At 33.6% G+C, this 27,356-nt stretch overlaps 6 non-coding genes across 6 annotated transcripts; 2 read left to right on the plus strand and 4 right to left on the minus strand.

The window, feature by feature from the left end:
* Positions 1–12,107: 12,107 nt before the first annotated feature.
* Positions 12,108–12,181, minus strand: Trnan-guu. Its single transcript has one exon. It is a non-coding gene; the product is annotated as a tRNA-Asn (tRNA).
* An 82-nt stretch (positions 12,182–12,263) lies between these two features.
* On the minus strand, positions 12,264–12,337 carry Trnan-guu. Its single transcript has one exon. It is a non-coding gene; the product is annotated as a tRNA-Asn (tRNA).
* A 3,634-nt stretch (positions 12,338–15,971) lies between these two features.
* Positions 15,972–16,045, minus strand: Trnan-guu. The gene has a single exon. It is a non-coding gene; the product is annotated as a tRNA-Asn (tRNA).
* An 82-nt stretch (positions 16,046–16,127) lies between these two features.
* Positions 16,128–16,201, minus strand: Trnan-guu. Its single transcript has one exon. It is a non-coding gene; the product is annotated as a tRNA-Asn (tRNA).
* Positions 16,202–19,809: 3,608 nt separating this feature from the next.
* Trnan-guu lies at positions 19,810–19,883 on the plus strand. The gene has a single exon. It is a non-coding gene; the product is annotated as a tRNA-Asn (tRNA).
* Positions 19,884–20,104: 221 nt separating this feature from the next.
* Trnan-guu lies at positions 20,105–20,177 on the plus strand. The gene has a single exon. It is a non-coding gene; the product is annotated as a tRNA-Asn (tRNA).
* Positions 20,178–27,356: the final 7,179 nt, after the last annotated feature.

Consider the following 27,356-nt stretch of genomic DNA (forward strand, 5'->3'; position numbering starts at 1 on the left):
AGTATCAATGTTATCAATACAATTCAAAAATAATTTAAATCTACTTATTATTATAACAGAATATATTAAAAGATTAAATAAATAATGTTAGCGTTTTTGTAATCTTCTAATTATTTAATAATTTCTTACTTAATCTGTCACGTGCAATAAATAACAATTATTGCAAATAACACATTAAAAAACATATTAATAATTCGCGCTCATATTTTTTTCATAACGCGCCAAAAGAAGTATAACTTCAAAAAAGGTTAGTTTAGCAATTTTTTTTTTTTAGTTAGTAAACAAACGTCTTAAATATGTGAGGCTAGGTTTATTGAGGAATGTTGTTAAAAATTATATTTTAAATTGAAAAGTTTTTAACACCAACCTAGATAAGCTATATTTTAGGTTATGTCAATAAAGGTGTATTTTTTTGCACTCTCTACGTTGCTTTATTTACCGTCTATATTTTCATCACTCGAAAAATAAACTCAGATCGAAAAACCGCTTCCGGAATCCGGTTAACACTTGTTACCACTTCGTGCAAATTAAAAATAACAAAACAGTACAAAAAATCCAACTGTATATATTAAAAGTCGAGACCTATATATATTTCGGCGAACCAAACGTTAGCGCGATTTAGAATTTACATAGTTATAGAGGCGCTATGTAAATTGTAAACAAAAAATCATCACACAAAAATGAAACATGAAGTAACACTAAGTTATTTAACAAGCATAATAGCTTATATAAAAGTTACGGCTGTATAATGATAAAATACCAGCTAAAACCAGTTTTACAGTTTAATAGAGTTACGGAGTTCGGGAAAGGTTCATTAATAATACATAATTTAAACACTGAAAACTATTCATAAGCTAGGCAACGCACTGTTGACTGACAAACTCGTTTTACAGTAAACCTAAATATGTTATGTTTTATATCAGTCGCTAAAGTTTTAAAAACGTAAAATTACCTTATGCATATTATCTAATATAGAGGAATAAAGTATTAATAGGATTTCTAAATATATAATAAGACTATATATATAAAATATGCAATAAGACTAGCGATTATCGTTTAAAGTAACATTTATGTGAATCGAGCAATAACTGATTTCAGATAAGAAATACAACTTGTATACGATTTTTTTTTAAACAACGTTATAAATATCATACTCAAAATGTGTTAATACATTCATGAATCCTAAAAAATAACACTCCTTTTTTTGCGTACCAATAAAAAGTCACTTGAGATTTTTTTAATAGCTACTAAAATATCGCCGATTTGTGGGATTTTCTCACTAACAATTAAACCTTAAACCTTTGTAAAATTAACCTGTCTTGGTCAATTTTGGGCACGGCACCACTTTTAAAGAAGCCAACCTTAATTATATACAAATATATATATATATATATATATATATTTATGGTACAAATCATGACCATGTGTTATGGTGGCAAGAATGCTAGCAGCATTCCCCATTGAATCGCAATACCAATCCTCTGGGCAAAAATTATGTGTTTAACTCATGTACCAGTCCTTATATCCAATATAATAAATAGTTTATGATAGGGCTCCATCTCTAGTAATCAATAAAACTGAAGTGACTATCTTCTTCTCGTTTATTACGTATTATTTAAATTTGAGGGCCCTTCACTATCAAAATTGAAATCAAATTATCATTTATTGTAATCAATTGTTTTCTGCTAATAGTTTAAATTACGAATACAGACAATCAAAACAAATTATTCCATTATAAACTTCGAGCGCGTCCGATATATCCAAATCTTTGTTCTACCTATAACGCCCTTTACAAATAAACTGTGTTGAACTTTAGAATTACAAACAGACGCCCATTGTCTTGTAGATGTTATCTCAATTACGGGAAAGTTTGAGTTTGAAACTTATTCTAGGGAGACCATGACTTTGGTCTTGAAAAGCGAGAGAAGAACTAATCTTGATATTTTAGTACGAAGTTTATTGAATAACAGAATTATCTTTAAATATAAAGACACAGTAGACACTGTCTGTTTGTATCACATAGGCTCTTCTATAATAGTATAGATTACTATAGATTCCTTGCTACCCAGTGCCATAAAAATAAAATTTAAATTGTATTCAAAACATATTCTTCATCTAGGAAAAGGAACAAGAGCGAACTATCGTAGTTTCAAAGTGGGTATATAATTGTGATAATTATAGTGTTATTTAATAATAAAAATAAGGAAAGGAAAGGAATTTTGATAAAAGAATAAATTGGAGATGAGAAGAAATATGAAGGAGATGAGAGAGACTATAGGAACGGTGGAGAACATGATAGATAACGATTGATAAATACATATTTCAGCGTAGACTCTGTTTTTTTTTTGTATCACAAAAGGGTTTCTTGAAACATATTAAGTAAAGAAAAAAAGGTTAACATGCCGTAAATATCCTTTAGACTATGTTCATACAAGAGGCACATTATAGGCCTACTGACATAGTTTCACCCGACGCATAGATTTCCTCTGATTATTTTTATCCACTTCTTTAAATTAATTCTATTCACTATTATTTTTCATCGATTTGTTTATTTCTGTTATATATTTAATAACTAACTCCTTATTTTTCCTCCTTCAAATTCCTCTTAACTCGTATCTAGGATATATTCATATCATAATTTGTCCGAGAGTAACCGAAACGCTTGGATACACTATTTCACTGGTAACAGGTACAACGATACAGTTGGCTGTAAAATGAGAAGCTTGTGAGATATTATATGGTTCTTCATAATGACTTTAATTAAACTATGTCGGTATACACATACATATATCATACAATTTCCTTACGATTTTTTCTCATCTCAAAACACGATGAATTATAAACACAAAAATGCAAATTCAGTGATAAGCACGTGGAACAGTAATTCAAAACGACATCTTATTGTAAATACCTCAAAAGTGTTGTCACTATAATTATTAATTTTATTGACAATGGTCTGCCTCATTGGTCTTATCTTGGGTTAAAATCCCTGATTGGGCTGATAAGCTTATTGAGTTTTTCTATAAAAAAAAATCTCAGTAGGCCGGAATCTGGAAATAGGAAGTGTGTTTGACTCCCCTACTTCGAAAAGCACGTGAAGCCGTTTGTTCTGCGCCTGAAGTCTTTCCGGTTGTGTAGGATTAGCCGTCCTATTGGATTATTAGACAATATTATATTAGAGTCAGGGAATATAGAGTGCACCTGTTATGTGGTTGCGCAGATACTTGTGCTCTAAAACATGTCCTGCGTAGTTGACTTATTCAATATAGAAGCAATGCGCTTACTTATTGATTGTCAAATTAAACACTACCACTGGTTTTAAAAAGAAAATACTCTGAACTGACTCAGTTGGTTTTTATTGTCAACTTGTGTACAAATATCAAAATCAAAAAGGTAATTTAGTTACTTTTATTTTGATTCCCATTTCCAAGTTTATGTCTTAATGTATCTTTAGTTCCTAGGTTATAATTAATAGCGGCTGCTTTACCCCAAAGCATAATATCGTAAAAAATTATACCGTGAAAGTAACTGAAGTATACTAAGCGAGCCGTATTTAAATCGGTAAATAATCAACAGCGAAATCCATCGATTCCCCATTGATAAGTACAATTTTTACATTTAGTGTACCAATTTTTAGTTATTATTTCGCCTAAGATTATTTACACTAAACTAGTGTACTATATATAGAGATAGCATTGTTTACACCATCGTACTGTACCTGGTTTCTACTAATTTTAAAAATCAATGTAATATCATCTGAAATTCTATTAGTACCGAAATTCCAGGAGACCTTTTTCCTTGAACGTCCTTCAGAATTCTTTTGTTAAGAAAAGTGATAAATTAATTATAAAAAAATAGTTTTAAAGTGGAATGTAAATATTATGTTTTTTAATCTACACATACATAACATATACATAGGAGACGCACAAACATTATATATACGTTTAGATGCTCATACACATAAATATTTACTAACAAATACACATAATCATATATAAACTAACACACACACGCACCCACAGGCACCCACGCACTTTCGTTGTGTAATTTTGGTTTTTCTTCTATTTAGTGTAAAATTAAATAAATAAACAGGTCCTAACCCTAAACGAGGAGCTAGGTGACATTAATTGTTTTTATTATTAAAACTCATAAGAAATATAAGTCGAAGTATCAGTGGGAGAAAATAAATATATGTATTAAATATACAAACAATTAGTATAATTACGATAAGCTATGTCAACAGTGTAACATCGTCTTTAGACAACCATGGAATGCTTCAATCTAAGTTACATGTATAGAAAAATGAGCCAATTAGCGGTACACATCTTTTCCCTATTACAATAATACTGACTGATATACTCTTTAAAAACAATACAAATCATTGTTGTTCCTCGCTACAATAGTTATATTCATGATTTCCACTCAATAACTAATGAACTAGTTATGAACTCAGCCTTAGACCACTTACGGCATTCACAACCAGTAAATGAAAAATAAACGTAATAATTTAAAACGTAATAAAAATAAAAATTTATATGCTGCATATACTGGCTTCGAATTTCTGTTTTGTTATTGTATATAACGTCAAATTTATAATCAGAATCTTTTGATAGTAGAATTATTTTTTAATATTGGTGGGGCGGACAAATGGTCCACCTAATGATAAGTGGTCAACACAGATACGTAAAGACATTGGCGCTTAATCAACCATTCCTGAAAACTTCAACGCGTTTCCAACCTGGGTTCTCAAAATCGAAATATTGTTTATTAAAATAGGCTCACTCAGGCTCAGAGCACTTTCGAATCGTCATGCTACAGTGTTCAATTAAATGTAAATATACCACCGGATCGGAAAGTAGATTCTACCAAAAACTGGTTAGATTAATTAATATATCATTAAAGTACTATTAAATTTAAAAAATATTATGTCCACGCATTTTAATCTTGTATTGAGTGATATAAATTATTTATCGATATTTTTTTGGGATAGGCTTTAAGATTTTGTCAATGCCTGCTTTTACATTGGCTCACTCACCTTCGAACTGGAACACAAAAATACTGAGTATTTACTGTTGCAGAATATATGATGAGTGGGTAGTCCCCACACAGGCTTGCGTAAAACTCTACTACCAAATAAGACACGAATATTAAATATATCAAATTTGTTATGTTGATAGAGTTTTGAGTAAACGATCAACGGAGTATTAACTACTCACTCTTCAAACTTAGCATTAAAATATGCCAAACTGCCAACGAGTATATTTTATCAAAGTGGCGATGTGAAAAGTCTTCTATACTTTATCTTTATCTATTAAGTTTGAGCATGGAATTTTTCGAACAATTATTTTAACCCTAGACGTTGTTGATACCTTAATCTGAGGACCGGCTTCACAGGACCCTTAAGACGTAATCTTAAGCCTTAAATATACTTTCAATTTATGGCTTGATTCTCGGTTCTCATCTTCCTGATTGACACCATTGAGACTGATCGTACAAACGGTTAATAAATTCCGAAAAGAACGGAAACAGTTAATAGTTTTTTACCAAAATCTTTGTTCTAAAAATACTAACCACTGTGAGCTGAACAATAAAGATATAAATTAATAGTTATCGCCTGCTGTTTCTCTCGGATTTTAGGGGTCGATCGTCGAGTGTTATGCATAAAAAAGTGTTTTATTAAATTCGGCAACACAGACAGAAAGAGTTTTGCATTAATAATATTCGTATAGATAATATATCATATTATTATTTCTATTGACATTATTAGGCGTCCTCTATATCCTACAATGATATTAATTTAACATATAATTCACACATTTCGTCAAATATATTTATGATTTTGTAAATTATTTGTATTTATATTGTATAACAACGAAAGTGCCACTAGGTGGCACTGTAAAGGATCTTGGTTGCGTGTGGTCTACATGCTTTCAGTTCAGTTGCTAAGTGAACATTGGTCGTGACACTGCCTACCTAGGTTACTCAGTATTTAGTGACTTTTTAAGATTAACTATTTAAGCGATATCGCATAATACACGATACCCAAGTACAATCCAATCACCATATAATCCATCAAATCCAATTGATCAAATATCGTAAATACATGATATAAATAAACTTTAATGTCCACTGCACCAAAAAAAGGCTGCATATTGAGGTCTTGAAGTCAAATACCGGGTATTATAAGTTCACGGAAATATATCCGGCACTCTCCGCTTAGAATACCGAAATTCAAATCAGTCAGATAACGTTATTACGTCAATAAATCTTTGTAATTTATATTTATTTAGAAAATAATTTATTACGCGCTGTTAATTGAATCATAATTAAATATAAACGTTCAAATTATAATCAAACTGTAACATGAATAGTTAATACACTGTTAATACTGTTATTTCATTTAATTAATTATACACCAAGTATTGAGAGAATTCCATTAATGTAATGTTTAATATATTTGACTAACATTTTAATGATTATATTTATTGATGATTATTTTATTTCTATGGAGATGAAAAATAAGGCTAGAATCTAAAGTTTGACTTATTCTATATCTATTCCAAATTTCATCCACACACGTTCAGGAATTTTAGAGATAAGTTTGGACGTTTAAATAAACGTCCGAACTCTTGCATCTTGCGTCCGACGTTTATCTGATATAATTCTAACTTATATTATTATTAAGAAAATGAGTTGGTTAATTAATTGTTTGTGTTTGTTTGTTACTTTAACGTCTTAACTTCTTATCCGGTCATTATGAACTTTTGCACGTTGTCAGGGGTACAGATAAAAACACCACATTTCCTTTCCAAATAAGCGAACGCAACCGCGTTGGAAAACTAGTAAATAAAAATTGAATTATATTTAATTGCCATAACTTTTCTTACACTCATAGCTTCCTCCGACATAATATATATACAAATAACATATATAATTGTCATAATCGAAACAAAGAAAGGTTTTGTTTTATTGTTACAAACTAAAACAAATCGATTCGATGTTTGTTTCTTAAATCGACCTCTCATTGATGTACCTCCTTGGAAAGCAGAAGTTAATTCGGTGCAGAAACAGGCGGATACCTTTCTTTAAGAGTACACGGGGACAGTAACGTAACGTAAGAGACGTGAAATAAGATTTAAAAAAAAACATCAAAAGTGCTACCGACATACCGCTCATAAAATTGAAAACAAGACAATTGTAATCATTGCCAAAACTCAAAATTAAACGAAAATAATAAGTATATGTTTTATTCATTAATTTACTAATTAAAATTAAGCAAAATTGAGATATCCGATAAAATAATAATTTATTGCAATAAGTGACCTACAATTAATAAAATTAATTTATTGGAAAAAAAATTACTCCGTTTTTATTTTTCAGACTCGATTGACGTGAAAAGTTTTTATATTACATTTCTATGAAATAAAATCTATTTTTGAAAATAAGAGAATTTATTTCCATTATATTTTCTTTACAAGAGTAAAGTATCTCAATTCCGTGAACTAACAGGAGTGTAATAATAAAAGTAGTTGGCGGAATGAAACGAAAAAAGATCGTAAAGCACTCTCTGACGCTTCGTTTAATGAGTCGTGCAATTCACAATTTTTACATGCATGCATATTTATGTATATTCATTTCTAAATTCATTTAAGGAAGTAGAAAGTAATTTAACTGTTCTGTATTACTGGCCTAAGCCTTATTTATTTAAAGAAAAATATTTGCCTTCAAATGTCAACGAATCGTCATAATACCTTCGTACTATTTACAATCAAGTTACCCAGTGACTAGAACGCGTTCACCTTTAGTGCTGATTATGGGGTTAAACTCAGGGTAGCTCTAAAATGTTTTTTTTTTTTAATAATCTCGTGCTCAGCTGCGAAAAATTTATTTGAGGGTAAGTCTTCGTCAAGCCAATTTGGGTAGGTATCACCCACGTATCAGATATTCCACTGCCGAGCAACAATACACAGTATTATAGTATTCCGGTTTGAAGGGTTAGTGAGCCAGTGTAACAACAGGGACATAACGTCTTAGTTCCCAAGGTTGGTGGTTGCTAATGTAAGGAATAGATAATCTATCCATCCATCTACCCAAGAACATCAGGTGGCCCATTTGCCCGCCCACCTACCTATATCATAAAAAAATCAATAGTACTCAAAAAAAGTCATACATATCTCAATGTAACAATGACATACAATGAAGGCATTGTACTTGACTTATGACGTTATAACGTGAACAGTAAAGCCCATAAAGGCATACACACACAGTTGGACATGAAATAAAAAGGGAGTGAGACGTAACAATAAATTTTCACATGACGAGTCTCATAAGGTTCCTCGGACGATAAAAGGGCCCGTAACACGTGTCTCCGACTAGGGTTGTCACTGAATTATATTATTCTAAATAATTTTATATTCTTTGAATGTCTGAAATTAAAAATGTTGTTTTTTTTTTCTCATGGAAAGTGTAATTTCGGTGTCTATTTTGTTCAAACTCACCGCTAGATGGCGCTGTAACAAAACGCCAACTCAAAACCTATATGTTGAGATAAAATCTACCGATACCCATGAAAGTTTGAATATGAAAATGAATTATTTAATTAAGAATACTTTTACTATTAACTTATTTTAAAAAGCCTTTTTTTTAAATAGGAGTACAATGAAAAAAAATCGGGTAATTTTTGATTTTGAGTGAGTTTCAGTCTTCTCATTGTTGTCTACTGCTGAATATTCGGATAATGCTAGTAGTTATATAAAAGTGAACTTTAATTTTAAAATATTACGAAGTATTAAGCGTGATCGACAGCCCTAATCTCAAACAATTTATAGCATCGCAATCACTCGCGTACGTTACAACGGCTCTTCCGCGAAGTATTATTGTTAGCGACGCAATCAGGGGTGTATATATGAAACTTGCATTTCTTGACACGCATAAAAGTAATGGCTACGCTTATTACATTTTTGCCCCTTAATACACGGAACAAGCACCACCCCATCTCCCTCAGTCCGTTACCTTGACAGTTATAGCCAAAGTTTTACATCAAAAAAAAAATCGACTAATTGTGAAAACAGGGTCGAGTTGAATTATTTCACAAAATTTTGATCTTGATCTACAAATATTACAAAACAAAAGGCAAACGGAGTGCGCGGAACATTAAATGCTATTAGTAATTTTTATCACACATATTATTAATTTTATAGACGTATTAATACAAAGACGACGTTTCACAGTACCGGGAATTTATAGTCGCTTTTGATGTTGTATTAGCTTCTATTGCTTAACTACAATGTTCCGTGCACTCCATCTGTACAATCAACCTATTTCTATTAATATTCTAAATAATTATATTCGTGATATATCAAATTGAAAATATATACTGTATATGTAATCCAAGAAGAAATACTATATAATCGCCATTTCACGAGACTATATCATTTAAAAGCTACAAAAATAAGTCCACAAATTCACATGATGAATCTTACATACAAACAAAATTGATTAGTTAAGCTTAGTAATTTCATACATTCATATTACTATACTATTTCTCTGTTGCAAATTTCGTCGATAGGGTAAAATATATCCAAACTTACTTATCTCCCTTGTCCAAAAAGTTCAGGTAGGCTTTTCCACCACGGTTCTCTTAATGACACAATAAAAAGGGCTCTTGCCACCATCGACGTTCCTGCTCTTACTGAGCCTCGTGGAGTTAGTTTTGACGATGTTAAGAGACCTGATTGACTGACATTTGTTCCCTGGGAAAGGGGACGGGCTCTTGTGTGGGATGCTGCATGCGTTGACATGCTGGCCCCGTCTCATATCCGAGAAACAATGCTAAGAGCTGTTGCCGCTGCGGACGGAGACCTGAAGCAACAAAACGATCCAAATATTTGTGTCTTATATCAAATTACATTTAGTCCCATTTGCTGTCAAAACTTGGCCCTTGGGGTAATGGTGCAAAAAGCTTAATTAAAAGTATAATACGTCACCTTACTGTCTCCGCTGGTGACAGAAAGACTGTTTCTTTTGTTGCCCAGATGATTCAACGGGGAAATTCTGCTATTATTCTTGCCACCATTCCACACCATGTATATATCTAAGGACATAGTGTTATTGATTGTTACGTAAATTAATAAATAATTTACGTAAGAATTCTATATACTTAGATACTTATAATATTATTAGTTTAGTGTCATTACTGCCTCATTGGTTAGTAGATATAGCAATAAATCCCGAGATCCTGTGTCTCTTACCCAGAGTCAAGCTGTGTATACAGTTAGCTAGCAATATTTCTCCTGTAACCTAAGTTACATTTGTATCGCTGTAATTTAGAGAATGTATATTATTGTAATGTTGTTTTTTATTAACCATGGAGCTAATACTTAAAGACTTCCAGGGTTTGTATTTAATTGATATAACGTTGTATCTCAAATGTTCGAAAAGAGTAAATACTTAAATACTTGCCGGTCTTTCTCGGTAGAGTACCTTTTACAACGAAGTATTTTATTAACGCATAACATTATATAAAACGAGATTTCCAACTAAATTAGCATGTAATCTAAATAAATACACGAAAACCGTTTCAAATACGCTATGACCTATATTTTTGGACGTGCGTGATAGCTGACGTGTTTATAACTTTCCTTGACAGAATTGCTTTTTGTAAATAACAAATCAGAAAATATTTATACACACTGTACATTCTTTTACGTGGTGGTAGGGCTTTATGCAAGCCTGTCCGGGTAGGTACCATCATGTATGTACCATCTTACATCAATACTTAGTATTGTCGTGTTCCAGTTTGAATTCCAGATTAAATGTAGATCAGTATAACTTAAGGTTGATATGTCGTATTGGCGATGTAAGACAAGATTTATATTTCTTACAGCATCAATGGTAGAAGCTACAATATTCCTGAGTATTATAGGGTCTCAATTACAAGCATATCGTATCAATTTCTTTATTAATAAACTGCAACCGTGCAAAGCCGGCATGATAGAGATATTATTTTTATGAATTGTATCTCATATTATCTCAAATTTATGAATTTAAGGTTATTTTTTTAAAAGTACTGTCAACGTTCTTATCCTATCCTACCACGCGCAATGACTGCTTAAAGTGGGGTTGACAATAGCCCAAGATGCTAAAATGGAAACTACGACTTTTAAATCTTTGAGTAAGCCGTTGAGCTGTTCAATCTTAAAGGAGTTGAAGGTGGCGCGGGGCGTAAATTTAAGGGTAAAATTGCACAATTTGGATATTTTAAGCTATGTTCAAAATTCTATCGATATGTCATACCGATTGGCAAAAATTGACCACTAATTCGGCATAAGCATTACGGATCTGAGAAGAACCTTACTTAGAAGTAAATTAAAGTCGCAAAAGTATTTTTTTTTTTGTTTGAAATAGTCTAGTTAAATTACAAAAAGCATGTTATATGTTAAACAATTGTTAAGTGCCATAGCAACAGTATTAGCAAATAGAAAAAGATTTGAGTAAGATATCCGAAAACAATTCGTTTCTTTCGAACAAAGTGTTTTATTGTTTTACGTTTTATTCGTCAAATAAGCTTCTTTTAAATGTCTGTCTAGAAATAAAACCGTTTCTATTGTCTCTTGACAGTACTTAAGAGATCACTTTCGAACCCTTCGTCTTTTGTTCGGAGAAGTTAAATAAATATTGTTAAGCTGAAAAAAATAAATTTTTCTTGTAATAAAATTTTGTTTGAAAAAAAAACAATATTCTGAATCACGCTGTCGATTGGTTCAACTCGATATATATATATATACCTTGTATAGTAACATTAAAAATAGTGTGTGCAACCGCCTTTCATAGAGACTTAGGTTAACTTTTGGCGCAAAGTTTTGGTACTTCGGACATACCACCCACCATTGGTTGATAGAATACCTTGGGAATGAAAATAACGCTTTCTGGCTATTTCTTTTGAAATTCAAACAGCCAATTTTGCCATGGAGGTTTTCTTCGCATTTTGTAAATATTGCTATAACATATTACGCCACGGAGGCTTAGTTTTATATTAATATCACTACAGAACACATAACACTACAGAAGACATATTAGAAATATATTTACAGCAACAAAATAAGAAACGCCCCCGGGTGGGCTCGAACCACCAACCTTTCGGTTAACAGCCGAACGCGCTAGCCAATTGCGCCACGGAGGCTTCTTTAGTTATTTGTTAATATCGCTTCAATATATACCTGAAATTTAATTCAAATATATATCAACAGCAACAAAATTATAATCGCCCCCGGGTGGGCTCGAACCACCAACCTTTCGGTTAACAGCCGAACGCGCTAGCCGATTGCGCCACGGAGGCTCTCTAATACTTTTATAAATACAGTATAGCATACGTAACAGACGGTGCGCTGTAACGATAGCATAGTTTTCTTTTTACTATCATAAACATAACAATGAATCCCACAGGTGGGGTCGAACCTCCTTGCAGTTAACAGCCGAACGCGCTAGCCGATTGCGCTACGGGAGCTCCATAACCTTCTGAAAATATTTGTAAAATGCACACCAGGACGATTAAAAAAATATGTTACATATCCCAGCACGGCGAACGAGCGTCGTACCTTCTTCTTAAGATGTAAAAGGGCAAAGTTACTTAAATCAATTTTAAGTATAATAATATTACAATAACGCGAGTTACTGCTTAACACAATTCACTCGCAGATACTTAGAAATAACTAATTGCGTTTGGCAAAGAGGTAAATTATATTAAAACGAGACACAGCTTATAAGACTAATATCGCGGATGTAACAAATAAGTTAAATACGAAAAAGGGAAAAGTGAGTGATATTCCACTTACTACGAGTTTGATGTTATCCTAAACAATTTTGGCAACAGCAGCAAGGGAGACCAGCTCTTTTATGCAGGACATATTACATACAGAATAAATACAGATGCACTCTATATTTACTCACTCTTATAATCTGACGAAACGGCAAATTCTACACGACTGGCATATCTTTCATTCTGGCACTATGTTTACCTATATTATTTTTGACATTTTCCAATTCTTAGGGGGTTTGCTTTCTGCTGTTACGAGAATGCAGTTTTCCAGCCGTTTGATGATGGAAAGCTTCTCGTTGTCGAATTCCTTCTCACAAAGTCTTCCTATTGGAGTCATTTGAATCCAAAGTCTTTCTATTGGAGTAATTTGAATCCAATTTGGAGATTTACTTGAACTGTCTGATAACTTGAATTAGTCCTTGAAGGATATAATTGGATTCTTAAATATTTGACGTTTGTATTTGGGAATAGGTACTCAAATTCTGTTATGTGTTTCTTTTCAGCGCTATTTGAAATATTTCTCCACGAACGTCAGGAATATGCGGTATGTTAGTCTCTGTCAGCTTGATGTTGAGTTAAGTTTCAAGGTATGTACAATCTAGAATGATGAGCCAAGTTGACTTAGATTGAGCTTGATGCGGTGCAGTTATTCTGATGCTCTTGTACTTGGATGGGTTTTAGTTTTATTACTTGCACTATTCGGTATACTGTACATACATATATTGTGCAGGAACTTCCTGGTGATTCGTATCTGTCCTGTCGTTAGCGGATTGATTTCTAGCAAATATGCTAAATGTGTAGTTTGAGTCTACCATCTCTACCACCTCGCACAGACCGTGCGATCGCAACACCATGGTAATATTCTAGACTAAACTAAATATATAAATATATATCCACAAAATCATTTTTACTTTCGAAAATTTCGAGTCGTTCTAATAAAAAAATATATTTATTTTGAGAAACAGAAAATAAAATATTCAGTGTTATTTGGCCTTGTATTATTTCCGTACCCAAAGGGTGAACCCTTTTATTAAGCGTAAGGAAACGGCCCTGTGAAAAATGCCAGTATCATCCACAGGGCCGTTTCCTTAGAACCTCAATAGCTAGCCCATTATGACAAATAACAATAAAAAAATCAAGCGTGGTAGAGAATTCTTAGACCGCGATTCAGGATTCATTACTTTTCAGTCTAATGGTTAAATATGAGGCCGTGGAGCATGAGGTGCTGGGTTTAGATCCCAGGTCAGACCGATAAAAAGAAGAAGCGCCTGCACCTGAGCTATGTCCGTTTGTGTCGGATTTGGCGACCCATGGGATTTAGCGCTCTTGTTTGCACATGTGCACTATAAGTATGACTACTGTCGCTTGTCGAACTTGATCTTGACCGCCGTGGCCAAAATTGGTCAGGAACAAATTACCAATTTCTTACCTACATTAATATTAACATTAACAGTCTGTAAATTTCCCACTGCGGCTAAGGACTCCTCTCCCTTTGAGGAGAAGATCTTGGAGTATATTCCACCACGCTGCTCCAATGCGGGTTGGTCGTTGGTGGTAGACACATGCTCGTCCGCTAAAATATACCATAAAAAAATCTTAATATAAATTATATTAAGATTTTATAATAAAACCGATCGACTTTGGCGTTGAGTTGATTAATATATACTAAAACCCTTAAGTAAGACTCCCTACATCTGGTATATGTTTTATGTATATTGGTCAAGTAGTTTTTTTCAGTCATAAGCAACCTCTTGTATTAATGTAGATATATTATAATTATTTTACACGAATGTTCACATTGTCAAACAATTTCATTTATTTTGTTACATACTCGTTTATTGAATAAAAGCATATCTATAAAGTTTTATTGTAATCATTTTTGTAATTCCATTTATGTAATAGTCTGGTTTGAATCACATCGTACAAGATTTATCATTGCAAGCTTTAAATAATATTCTATGTCCTAAAATAGCTCAAGTAATGAGGTCTCCAGAGGATAGAATGTCTACGCTTATTTTGATATTTTACCGTTTACACTCTAGAGACTGGAATGAGCTAATGTATCTCTTAGATAAATCTTCCGTACTTTAAGGCTATCTATAGAAATATTAAACTTGAATGTAATACTCGGTGAATTTCCATTGGTAGCTTAGAGACTAAGCTTCATTTTGTCTTGGACTGTGTATATTTGGAAGAAATATATTTTATTGCGTCTTGTGGAAGCTTTGGTTTGGTACAACTCACTCACCATATATTCCAACACCAAACAGCAACACTTGGTATTAGTATGTTTTACAAAAACGAACATTCTTCAAACATCGAGAATAAATATTGAGAATTTATACTTAATTACCAATAATATTTCAATTTTTTGTTATTATATTAAAGTTAGGTCACGATTTCCACGAATACAGCCCCGACTACCGACGATTTAATTATAGTGCTTGACCCTGGGGCAGTTGACGCATGAGATGGGAGTATTGCACGTCCTGTTTCAGACGGCCTCAGAGGAAGGCACTGCCGTACACACTAGCAAGGAGTAGAGAGAGGCGAGATCACTTTTGCCCTCTGAAGAGAGCTCGGACAAATCCCGCAGATTCTCCGATTTATGCTGAAGATGGCCATTGCAGGGGTTTTAGCAGGCATGAATTCCAACATAAGCATGTTAGCACAGACGACGTGTATTTTTATTAATATGTAAATCTTAAAGTGACTCTCATGATTTTGTACTCGCTTTTATTGCTTCATTTTAATGTTCCGTGCTTTCCGCTTATATGTTTGATTTAATAGTCCCAGAATTGAACTATGTTATGTCTTTAACTATATCTCTTTAACTAAACACTAACGACCCTAATATATGTAAATATATGTGTGTAAATTTTGTAGCTCCATGATAAACATGAAACAAAATGATAAATGATAGCCAGAACGGCTATCTACCCCAGACGATACTTATACTACGATAGTTTACGGTCAAATGATCATGAACTCTGTCGATACTTAAGTTTTATTTCTTATCGATAAACAAATAATATAACAAAATATAATATATACTAAATAAGGTATCGAATACAAATCAAGGAACATAGAGATCAAACAATACAAAACTGGAAGTAGTATTGTAAAAATATATTGATAGCAACAAAACAATAAACGCCCCCGGGTGGGCTCGAACCACCAACCTTTCGGTTAACAGCCGAACGCGCTAGCCTATTGCGCCACGGAGGCTTCTTTAGCCTTTTGTTAATATATCTAAAACATGTACCACAAATTTAATGCAACTATATATTAACAGCATAAAAACAATAAACGCCCCCGGGTGGGCTCGAACCACCAACCTTTCGGTTAACAGCCGAACGCGCTAGCCGATTGCGCCACGGAGGCTGATTATCTCTGCACAAAAAGAAGAACTTACTTATTTATAGTATCACCTCCAAATCAATTTTCTATTCGACAATTTACAAATCAATGAAAGGTTTATCGAAGAAGTAACAAGAGCGTATTTCATACTTACTCCTTCATAAGTCATACATAGGTGTGTATATTTAAATAAAAATGTACTGTTATTTGCACGAATTCTGCCTCATTTCTCGCGCGCTACAGCGTAAATATCTTCTGCAGGCATGTTTGCTGAGCATTATATCGAGCTCGGCTATCTTGAAATCAAGATTGAATAGGAGTTTTCTAAGCAAGCCTGTTCGAAATTTAAATCAGTACTCAGGTAAGATTGAGGTCGAGAGTAAATAAAAACTAAAAAAAAAAAGAGTGTGTGTTGGAATCTATTTATTAATAATTAAATAATAATTACTTTTATGATATATCTCAAACACTAAATCACAAATTTAAATATTCAACCTAAATTTTAAATTTATAAACAAACATTGTATAATCAGATAAGGTGTGAAGTTATCTATTTTAAATGGCTTGGCACTTAATTGGCGGCTTAGCTTGCAACTTCATGATGTAGTTTTCATGTTACTCTATGCGCGTGCATCATAAACGTTCACTCTCAAAATGTTTTAATAGCATATAGCAATAATATAACAGCAATTGCGGTCGATTTTCTCGCATTTCTTGAAGAGTTCCGTTGGAGACAATCCTCGCATCATCGGATCCTTACGACATTGAAATGTAACCATGAAACTACAAATGGAAATTGTTGGCTTTTTTTAGCATTAGCATTAGCAGCCTGTAAGTTTTTCCACTGCTGGGTTAAAGGCCTCCTCTACCTTTGAGGAGAAGGTTTGGAGCATATTCCATCACGCTGCTCCAATGGGGGTTGGCGGATACACATGTGGCAGAATTTCGTTGAAATTAGACACATGCAGGTCACCGCCAAGCACGAGATGAATTATAAACACAAATTAAGCACATGAAAATTCAGTGGTGCCTGCCTGGGTTTGAACCCGAAATCATCGGTTAAGATGCACGTGTTCTAACCACTGAACCATCTCGGCTATTAGTTTAATTTATAAATGAGAACCAACATATAAATATGGAGTACAATAAAAAATATAGTTTCGTTAGTTTATTTTTATTATATATACTATATACTCTAAGAGTGGGCCTCGACGGCGACATAGAGCGAGCGCTTATACGTTATAAACGTTCCACCTGAAATCGCATCGATGAATGAATATTCATATGATATGTTTCGTCGTGCATGGAAAACTTACCAACTACGTCATGATATAGTTAGTAGTGATACTACACTATTTAAACTTTTTTCTCTCTATTGTAGTTACATACATATCCTGAGAATATAATATGATACTGTGGCAAAGCAATAATAAAAAATGTATAACATAACATAAGACTTTTTTAAATGTAATTTTCAAAATTATATTCCAGATCAGAACAAATATAATCATTTTAAAATTAAATTGAATCGTACAAATCGACTTGTCATAAATCATCTACAGTTTGATTTCGTACATTTTCGCTTGACGTTTTTCCAGCGTCTACGCTTTTCCAAGTATGATCAACTCTGTCAAAACGTATGAACTAAAATACTTCTCAAAGGCTTTAAAATATACACGCAAAAATACTTTTTCGAATCGAACTGACAGTTCTTCGAATTAATGCGTTCAAAGGCAACCGCCATGTAAAGCATGTTACTGGTAACATTAATACCATTATAAATGTGTCACTTAGGATTAGAAAATCTGCTCAAGTTTAATCTAGATTGAAGCTATATTCCTGCTCCCTAAGGGAGTCAATACAAAATATATGTCAACTCCCAACTCCCCTCCCAACAGACCCTATTAGTGATGTTACTATATATCAAAATGATGGATACCTTGGGATTTTGATAAATATTTATTGAATTTGGACACTGACATGATATCATATAAACTTAAATTTATACCGGCGATCATTTACGACACATACAATAATAAATTCAAAATCAATTCCTTTGGTAAAATAATGTTCAAGTATATCACTTACCAAGTAATAATTGGGAGTTAGAAAAAACCTTAACTTGATAATATAGATATAGAACATTTGCGTTTTACGTTTCCTAATGGATCGTTTCAGTTAAAGGCATTCTGACCTCTATGAACTCACGGATTGCATAATGACATCACACAGTATGATTAGGTGATGACGTAATGATAATGATTAGAAATTTACTTGCTATTATGTTGTAGTAATTTATTTATTTAATTTATGAGTCTCTTAAACTATATACACTAAACACATATTCCAAAAATTAAACAATATAAGGTTTACAAGATGTGTACTCCTTCAATTATAAGAAAAAAAAATATTTAAATACACTTGAAATAAAAAGTGAAAGAATTATGTAACATAGCAGCAAAAATTAAATATAAATTAAAAACTTAAATTTAAGAATAAGTTTATAAATTCGAATTCGAATTGTTTAAATGTTTAGTGAGACGTTCTGAATTTGGACCAGCTGTAACGATGAACATCGAGGTCATTATTATTCCTAGAAAGTTGTTTATGTATGTATTTAGTATTGTCTATAGTTCCTTGGAACAGCATCGTTATGTCCTACGTTTGATTGAAATGTAGGAAAAATAAATTTAATAAATTTTGAGTGGGCAGTAGCTATCCAGACACTGGTGCTGGGACTGTATGCAAACTCGTCTGGGGAGGTACCATCCACTCATTAGATATTCTACCGCAAAAAAGCAATACTTAGTATTGTCGTGTTTCGTTTTGACGAGTGAGTGAGCCGGTGTAACTGCCACAAGGGCAACATCTCAATGTGCCACCAACCTTGAATGGTGGCGCTCTATCAATTTAATAAATGACTAACATTTCTTACACCGCCTATGTCTATAGGATCTATACCATCAGGTGGGGAATTTGTCCATCCGCTTAACTATAAGATAAAACAGACCATCGAGGAAGTAAGTAAGTTGTTATCGTATCTTTGGAAGTAAATCGAATGTTGGTATAAGTTGTTAAGTGAAACAGGTTTATGTGTGTATTATAAAAAAGAGCTATTTGGAGTTCGTAATAGAGAACAGATATAAAGGCGAGAGATCACCTTTGATTTCTGACTTCTAGATGTAATTGGATAACAAGATAAAACGTCAAAATCAATTGTATAATCAATTTACTTCTTCAATTAAAACGAAAATCAGTGTTTAGTCCAAAAATCTAATTAATAGTCTCAATATTCACAAATGAATCGAAATTAACGAAAACTATCGTAAATTACACAGAACAAAAGTGATTCGTCGTATTCGTGGTGCGTTTACGATGACGGTTTCTCTTCCCAGTTCGATGCCGCCATTTTGTGTGCGCTAACCATCCACACGACGCTCCGCTAGATTTTGACAGTGACTAGTAGTTGTCAAATGTAGTTCCGACGTAATTCAACATATGGCGCTACGCATGCGCCGTCATATATTTAGCTAATAGTATAGAATCACTCACCGCCCCAGGCGTTTATTATTTTTTCGCTGTAAATATTTTTCCAATACGTATTGTAGTGATATTAATGTAGAGCTCAAGAAGCCTCCGTGGCGCAATCGGCTAGCGCGTTCGGCTGTTAACCGAAAGGTTGGTGGTTCGAGCCCACCCGGGGGCGTTTATTGTTTTGTTGAAGTAAATATATTGTTGCATTATATTTACAGTATTGCAACGATATTTATTGTTAAATAAGCTTCCGTGGTGCAATCGGCTAGCACGTTAGGCTGGAAACCAAAAGGTTGATGGTCCGAGCCCATCTGGGGGCGCTTATTATATTTTTCTTAAAAATGTATTTCTGATAAATGTATATTTCAGCGATATTAATAAAAAGCTAAAGGAGCCTCCGTGGCGCAATCGGCTAGCGCGTTCGGCTGTTAACCGAAGGGTTGGTGTTCGAGTCCACCCGGGGGCGTTTATTATTATGTTGATGTGAATATACTTTTGCATTAATATGCATTTAGCAAATGAAACTCCGTATATAATATATTTAGAGCTAGTTTTCACGTACCCTCAGAATTTATGTGAACTTGTGGCTTGGTACCAAATATGGTGGGCAAAGCCGGTGGGCTGGTCCTCTCTGCTCGAGAGGAGAGAAGTATTTATCTTTATCAATAATAATATTATAAAACGATATAATTTGTTTGTTTTATGGAGGGAGTAATCTGCGGGAATTATGGTACAATTAAATAAAAAATGTCTTCTGTTAGAAAGCTACATTATTCCTCAGTGTTATATCAAAAAAATCTTATATATTTCTTTATCGTATAATTTCCTTTTTTAATATATTGCACCCGTGCCGTGGGCCGCTAGTCTTGTAAGTAATTTAATTGAGAATTATCTAATTTTAACTTGATATCATTTATCTTCAACAGCAGTATAAATATTATTTTGTGCTACATTCAGAACGGCTGGTTTTTATTTTCTGGTTACACACGAGATATGCGACCGTTGTGGTCAGAGCACGCCGACTATGGGAAATGAAGGCTACAAATAAAAACCAAAAAAACTGAATTCAAACTAAAAATTTCAAATTTTAACGCTGGGCCAAGCTGAAAAGCCAAAAATTGAATTCAAATTTCAACGAAGAGTTTGTTTATTTTCACTTAGTAGTAACAGTCTGTAAATTGACCACTGCTGGTCAAAGCCCACTTTTCCCATTAAACAGAAGGTTATGGAGCTTATTTCAGCACGCTGCTTGCGGGTTGGAAAATAGCAGAATTTTATTGAAATTAGACACATGCAAGTTTCCTGACGATTTTCTCCTTTTTTCCACTGACACGAGATGAATTATTAACACAAATTATGCACATGAAAATGCGGTAGTTCTTGCCTAGATTTTCTCGTGTAGCCCGAGAACCCTTCTAGGTGCTGGAGGTGGTGCCCGCCGAAAGACGGAGAGGATACCGCTGCTTTTTAGTATGTATTCCGGTGCACTCGGCGTCCAGGGCACTGGCGAGTCCCACAAACCCCTCCCACTTCCACGTGGAGGAAACGCGTTACGCGTTTATCCAGCGCGAAAAAAAAAGGTTTTCACGTGTCCTAACCAATGGGCTACTCTTTTTTGCACTTAAGGAATGGAATTAGAATGAAACAAATAAATAAACATAAATGTATGATACTGTCTCGTGGTTGCAGATTCTTAGTTTCTGTCTAGAAACTATGAATCTGCAACCACAATCTCCAACCACGATCTAGATTCTATACCCGGTAAGAACTAGTAAAATTTTATTGTATATGACTGTTGTCAAATTAGTAATGATGACCGATATCAATCACGACGATCTGTTTCTACGGAGAACAGCAAACAACGCAGGATAATATATTACAGAGTTCGAGTATTATATAAAAATTCAAGTAGGTAATCCTCATTTTACAAAAAAAATGTAATGCATATCATTACCATAGGAGCATATAATCATCCATTCTCAGGAACGGAGCGGTAATTAGACATCAATTAGAAGTAGCCTTTCTACTACCTAGAAATTTCTACATACTGGTAGAGGTTTCTTCCGAAACAAAAGCAAATAAAATATTACCAAGCTGAATCACTCAATTATTTATAAATTGAACCTTAAATGAGTGGTTTTAAAATGCCTTAAACTTTGCAGGTGCTTGTGTAAGTGTTGATACTTTACCACCAGATTAAACCGAAAAGTACTTTTGAACTGCTGGATATAAACACGACCCTCCATGATATTGCCAAGAAAGACGTTACTGGTTATCCCAGAAACGCCACGTTTGGTTTGATGATTATCTAAACCTTAATTGTTTCAAACGTATGTCCATCAGTTAAACCTTTTTTCATCAATCCATTTAAGCTACTATTTTAATGATATAACATGTACAATAATTTTCAGAATGCATGTCAAAGCATGCTCACTGTTTTTGAAATGTTCTACTTTAATATTGCAGGATATACCTGAATAAGAAAAATTTGATATCAGCGTCTGTCCTTGTTATATTATTCAAGCGATGGGTAAAATTTATTTATTGTAACAGTAGAGACTATTTCCTTAAGGCTGTTTTCCCACGCGCGACACCATCACCTTGCAATAATGTTTTACCGATTTAGTTAGAATATATTTTGCTTAAATCCAATGCACAATGAAAGATAGAAAAATAGAAGAAGTATCGTAGGTTCGTTACATTTTAAAAAATCAATATTGAATTTGGTCCAGCATAATTTGTGTTTATAATTTGAATTTAAATTGACAGGGTATCTGTTTGTGTCGAATGAATTTTTGAAACATGAATTAATAGTCTTCTACTTTGGATAAACGGGTATAAGCTCTAAAACTAGTAAATATCGTATAATTTCAACTCAACTGTAAAGATCATTCTACTATGGCTTTATTTTAGGACCAAGAGTAAATTCCATTTCCAATTAAATTCAATTTTTTTTTTTTTTTAGCATTAGCAGCCCGTAAATGTCCCACTGCTGGGATGAAGGCCTCCTCTCCCTTTGAGGAGAAGGTTTGGAGCATATTCCACCACGCAGCTCCAATGCGGGTTGGCGGAATACACATGTGGCAGAATTTCATTGAAATTAGACACATGCAGGTTTCCTCACGATGTTTCCTTCACCGCCGAGCACGAGATGAATTATAAACACAAATTAAGCACATGAAAATTCAGTGGTGCCTGCCTGGGTTTGAACGCGAAATCATCGGTTAAGATGCACGCGTTCTAACTGGGCCATCTCGGCTCAATTAAATTTAAATAGAAACTATTAACTTCGAGACCAAACCAAAAACTCAAGGTCACTCTTCGTGTTGTGGAGTGAGTTCATTTTGAAGTATAAAATAAGAACATAACGAAGATAATCAATGATTTTACTAACTGCATGTCTGTATGTAATGTGAACTCTCATACAGAGCCATGATGGCCCCGTGGCTAGAAGACGTAAAGTTCAACCGATGATTCTGAGTTCAAACCCGGGGCTAACACTATTGAATTTTTATTTTTTTGTTTTCATAATTCGTCTCGTGCTCTGCGGTTAAAGAAAACATCACGAGGAAACTTTCGTCTGGGGGATGAGAATGTACGAGAAAACAGAGTGGCCTAAGGTCAACAGTGGGATGTTTATCGACTGCTACTCTTCTTTTACTTCATGTAAGCCAAGATAGTTATCAGTTCGTATGAAAGCGACCTTATGTGTCTCCGTCAAATAAAGGAGGATAAATCGTATGGTACTTATGATTTTTATGGATATTATTTATCTTCTTTAAGATATAAGATCATCAATAATACATTAAAATGTAATATTACATGAATGAAAATTATTTTAAGGTATGACTATTAGATCATTGACATATTGATATCAGATTCATTTATCAGTTATGTTAGTGCCTACTCTAAACTATTCAAACGTGTATGTCATACAGCTAAATCATTGCATATAAAAAAAAAATTTTTGACGCACCTGATAAAATTAAAATGACATGGAAAATTATTAATTGCGAAACTGGAAGAGTCAAAAATAACATCTCCGACTTTAGCTTAGATTATTATTATTAGTTAGATTTTTGACTATCAATAAGCAAATGTAAACACTTCTATATTGAATAAAGATTTTTGACTTTGACTTTGACTTTGAGATATTATAATACCGGAAACAGGAAACGGTGATATCTTCAAAAGTTTTAATTCGAATATTAAAGTGTTTAGGGCTATTTTAATACATATCGTATACCTCAGGTAACTAAGATATTTGTCTGAAATGGGATTAATAATGCTCTAGAGAAAAAGGCTTCGCAATTAACTTATCGTTTTTACTCATCTGTAATCCTAATTCACATGGTAGTGAGGTTCGTGAAAATCAGTTAGATATTCTACCCCAGCAATACTTTTTATGGTAGCTTAAATACTGAGTGAGCCAGGATAACAGGCACAAAGAACATAACATCTCCGCAACATTGGTAGAGCATTGTCAACGTAAAGAAGATACAGCACCAGTGTCTAGGAACAAGGTGGTGACCATTTACCATTAAGTGGCCCATTTGCCCGTCCGCCTTTTAAAATAATATTACAAAAACTTGGTTAGGTTTTGTATTATGTTTAAGATGGAAAATGGATCCTTTTTTAACTGTAGGATAAAACGATATGTGTTCATGTGTGTGTGAATATTACCTCAAGCCTACTAAACACCTCAATTCCGACAAATGAGATATCATTAGTTACGGAGCGTGGGGCTTAAGACGTTATTAGGTCTAATATGGTTGGCTAATATGGCAATATATTCATACATTTTTTTATTTCTGTGTGTTTATTAAGTATTTATAATCTAGTATGTCTGATCTAGATAAATATATATCTGTGTTGTATACATCATACAATCAGACTGCATGCTTCCCAATAGGACGTGGACAATCAAATGAAGCACTGGATGGTAAGTTTTCATCATCGTCCATAGATTTGAAATATATTGACCATTCCTTACATCACCACCACCACCACCGACCTTGAAAACTAAGATGTGATGACCCTTGTTTAACTTTACCGATTCAAAAAATGTTGGAAAAGAGTAACTATTGAGTTTTTAGCTAGATCTTATCGTTTGACTACTTTGACTACTTTAAATATATTTTGGTGAAAGCATACTTAGATAAAGCATATTTTTATTTCGATTGATTTTATCCCCATAGTTACACTGGCTCACATCTGTTCAGCACGACAGTACTGAGTATCTTTGTTTGGTTGTAAAATATGTGATGTTACTAACTGACGGGCTTGCACAAAGTCATACCATCAACTAAGGCTTAATTTTTGTTTTTTTGATAAGTTGCAAATATTCATTTTCGAGACAGTTCATTAAACATGGAAAGAAGCTCATTAGTCTTTTGAATTCAATAAAAGTTTCGTAACCATAAATATGTGTGAACAAGCCGCTCAAATTGTGGCATTGGTACGGGCTTCGATCAAGAAAAGATTGCTAGAAATTTAAATTTAAGCCAGACTACGATTTTTAGAGTATACCGAAGGTTTGAAGAGACAAGTTGTTACAAAACCCAGTACCGACAGAACTCGAACAACCAACCATCGTGACGTCCGATTTATTGAACTTCTCTACGAAATCGTTTCCTCGCATCAGTTAACATCAAAACAGAGCTAAATGAAGTGCATGGAGTAAACGTGAGGGCACGAACAACAAGAAGGAAGCTGAAGGAAGCTGAAGAAAGCGACAATCATCTCTCTTAGATCAGCAAATGGTCCAAAGCTGTCTGTATCTCACAGACAAGCTCGTTTAAAATTTACGCGAAACCGATTAGAATCGGTAATAAAGGCACATGGATGAAATATACTCGTACCTTATTAAAAGAAAAAAAAACTGTGCTTCAACTTTTTTTTTTTTAAACCAAATTTTCCATAAACCAACTAAAACTATTTTTTGTTTTACCGTTTTAGGTAAATAAAAATTAATGACCCTTTCCAGTATACAAATATAAATCGGTTAGTAAACATACAATTAACTGCATCCTTTTGAATATGTTTGTTTAATCAAAAACCCAAAATAAACTCTATTTAAATAGGCTTTTGTATTGTTTTCCAATATTAATTAAATGTAAAACCAGGTTTCAAATGTAGAAACTAATTGGATGGATTACCAAAAACAAAACCGCTTCTATTTAATGCAAATTATGACTTATTTCGTTACCCATGTGATTCAAAATTGCTTATTAGCCATAAAGTGTGTCTTTAGCTCACAAAATACATGTGACTAGTTCTATTTATTTATTTAGCTTTTGTTTTCACGCAGTGGAAACCATCAAAGTCTCTGGGGAGTAGTTTATTTATTTAGCTATGCTATCGGACACAAAACATTTTTCACGAAAACATACAAAAGATTCGCTTATTACAATCACAAATATACATTATATTTATTTATTTACGATTGTAATACGTCTATGATTGTCTTTATATATTATGTATATGTATATATATTTATTATAATAGAAGCTTAACGCTTCATAAGATTATCATAAAGAAAATAAATACATGGTTATTTCTGTTTTCAAGCCCAGACAGGTGTAATTCACAACGTTAATAATTTGAATTGTAATAGACAGGTTTGGAATCACGCTAGGCAGTATAAAATAGTACTAAGGATGAACGAAGTGAAGGTCATTCTGCAAAAAATCTAGGAGTCTGTCTTGAACCAAGGTAGTGGAAATGATTGTAGTGTATACCTGAAAGAAGACAAAGGAAATCTTAGCACAGATAGAGAAACAAACACGATTAACGGAAGAGACGAAGAAATAAAATTGAATATTTAAAAACACATGTTCTAGAAGTAAATTAAATTACAAAGAATATAAAACTGGTACCAGACAAGGTGCTAAATTCTTATACAGCTAAAGCAGCCCTGCCTGTGATTTCCTGTGACAATGTCATTGATACGTTGGACAATGTGGTAACCTGTATACGTTGAGCCCTCGATGTGCATTGGAAAGACTGAGAAAGCTGGGGGACCAGAAATTGGTCTTGGACTGTAGAGACAGGAAAGAACTTGAGAGAGTAAAGACGAAAGATTGGTGGGTTCAAAACTCAGGATAGCAGAGCAAGAAAACGATGATCCTCTAGTAATTCTAAAGAACCTACTAGCCTACAACAGCGATGATAACATATTGTGCTCTGTGAAAAGGCAAAAGAAACGTCTGGTCCAGAACATCCCAAAGTCTGATTACAGAGCTGTAATTGCAAGGCTTCGCTGGCGGTATCGCCGAGTGCCGTATTAACCCTCTCGGGTCTTCACCCTTTGGACATGCGCATGCAAGAAGCAGCAGATCTATATGAAGCGAAACGTGGAAAGACGCAAGATGTACTCAGGGTTCGTATAGTTGAGGAAAGAGCAAGTTATCTTAAGGCACCGAATCCGGCGTCGAGCAACGAATCTTCTCCTCACACTGTGTATTTTTTGGTTCAGTTTAATTGTTTTGATCTCTGTCGACATGTGTATTGTTACTTTGTTTAATTATGCATAAAAGAAAACGAAATGTGCGGTGGGACACCCGAAAAGTATGTATGATTAAAATACATAATTAAAAAGAAATATATTAAAAATCCCGTGTGAATTTAAACAATAAAAATAATT

This window comes from Vanessa atalanta, chromosome 21 (genome assembly GCF_905147765.1).
Source record: "Vanessa atalanta chromosome 21, ilVanAtal1.2, whole genome shotgun sequence".
Classification (NCBI taxonomy): domain Eukaryota; kingdom Metazoa; phylum Arthropoda; class Insecta; order Lepidoptera; family Nymphalidae; genus Vanessa; species Vanessa atalanta.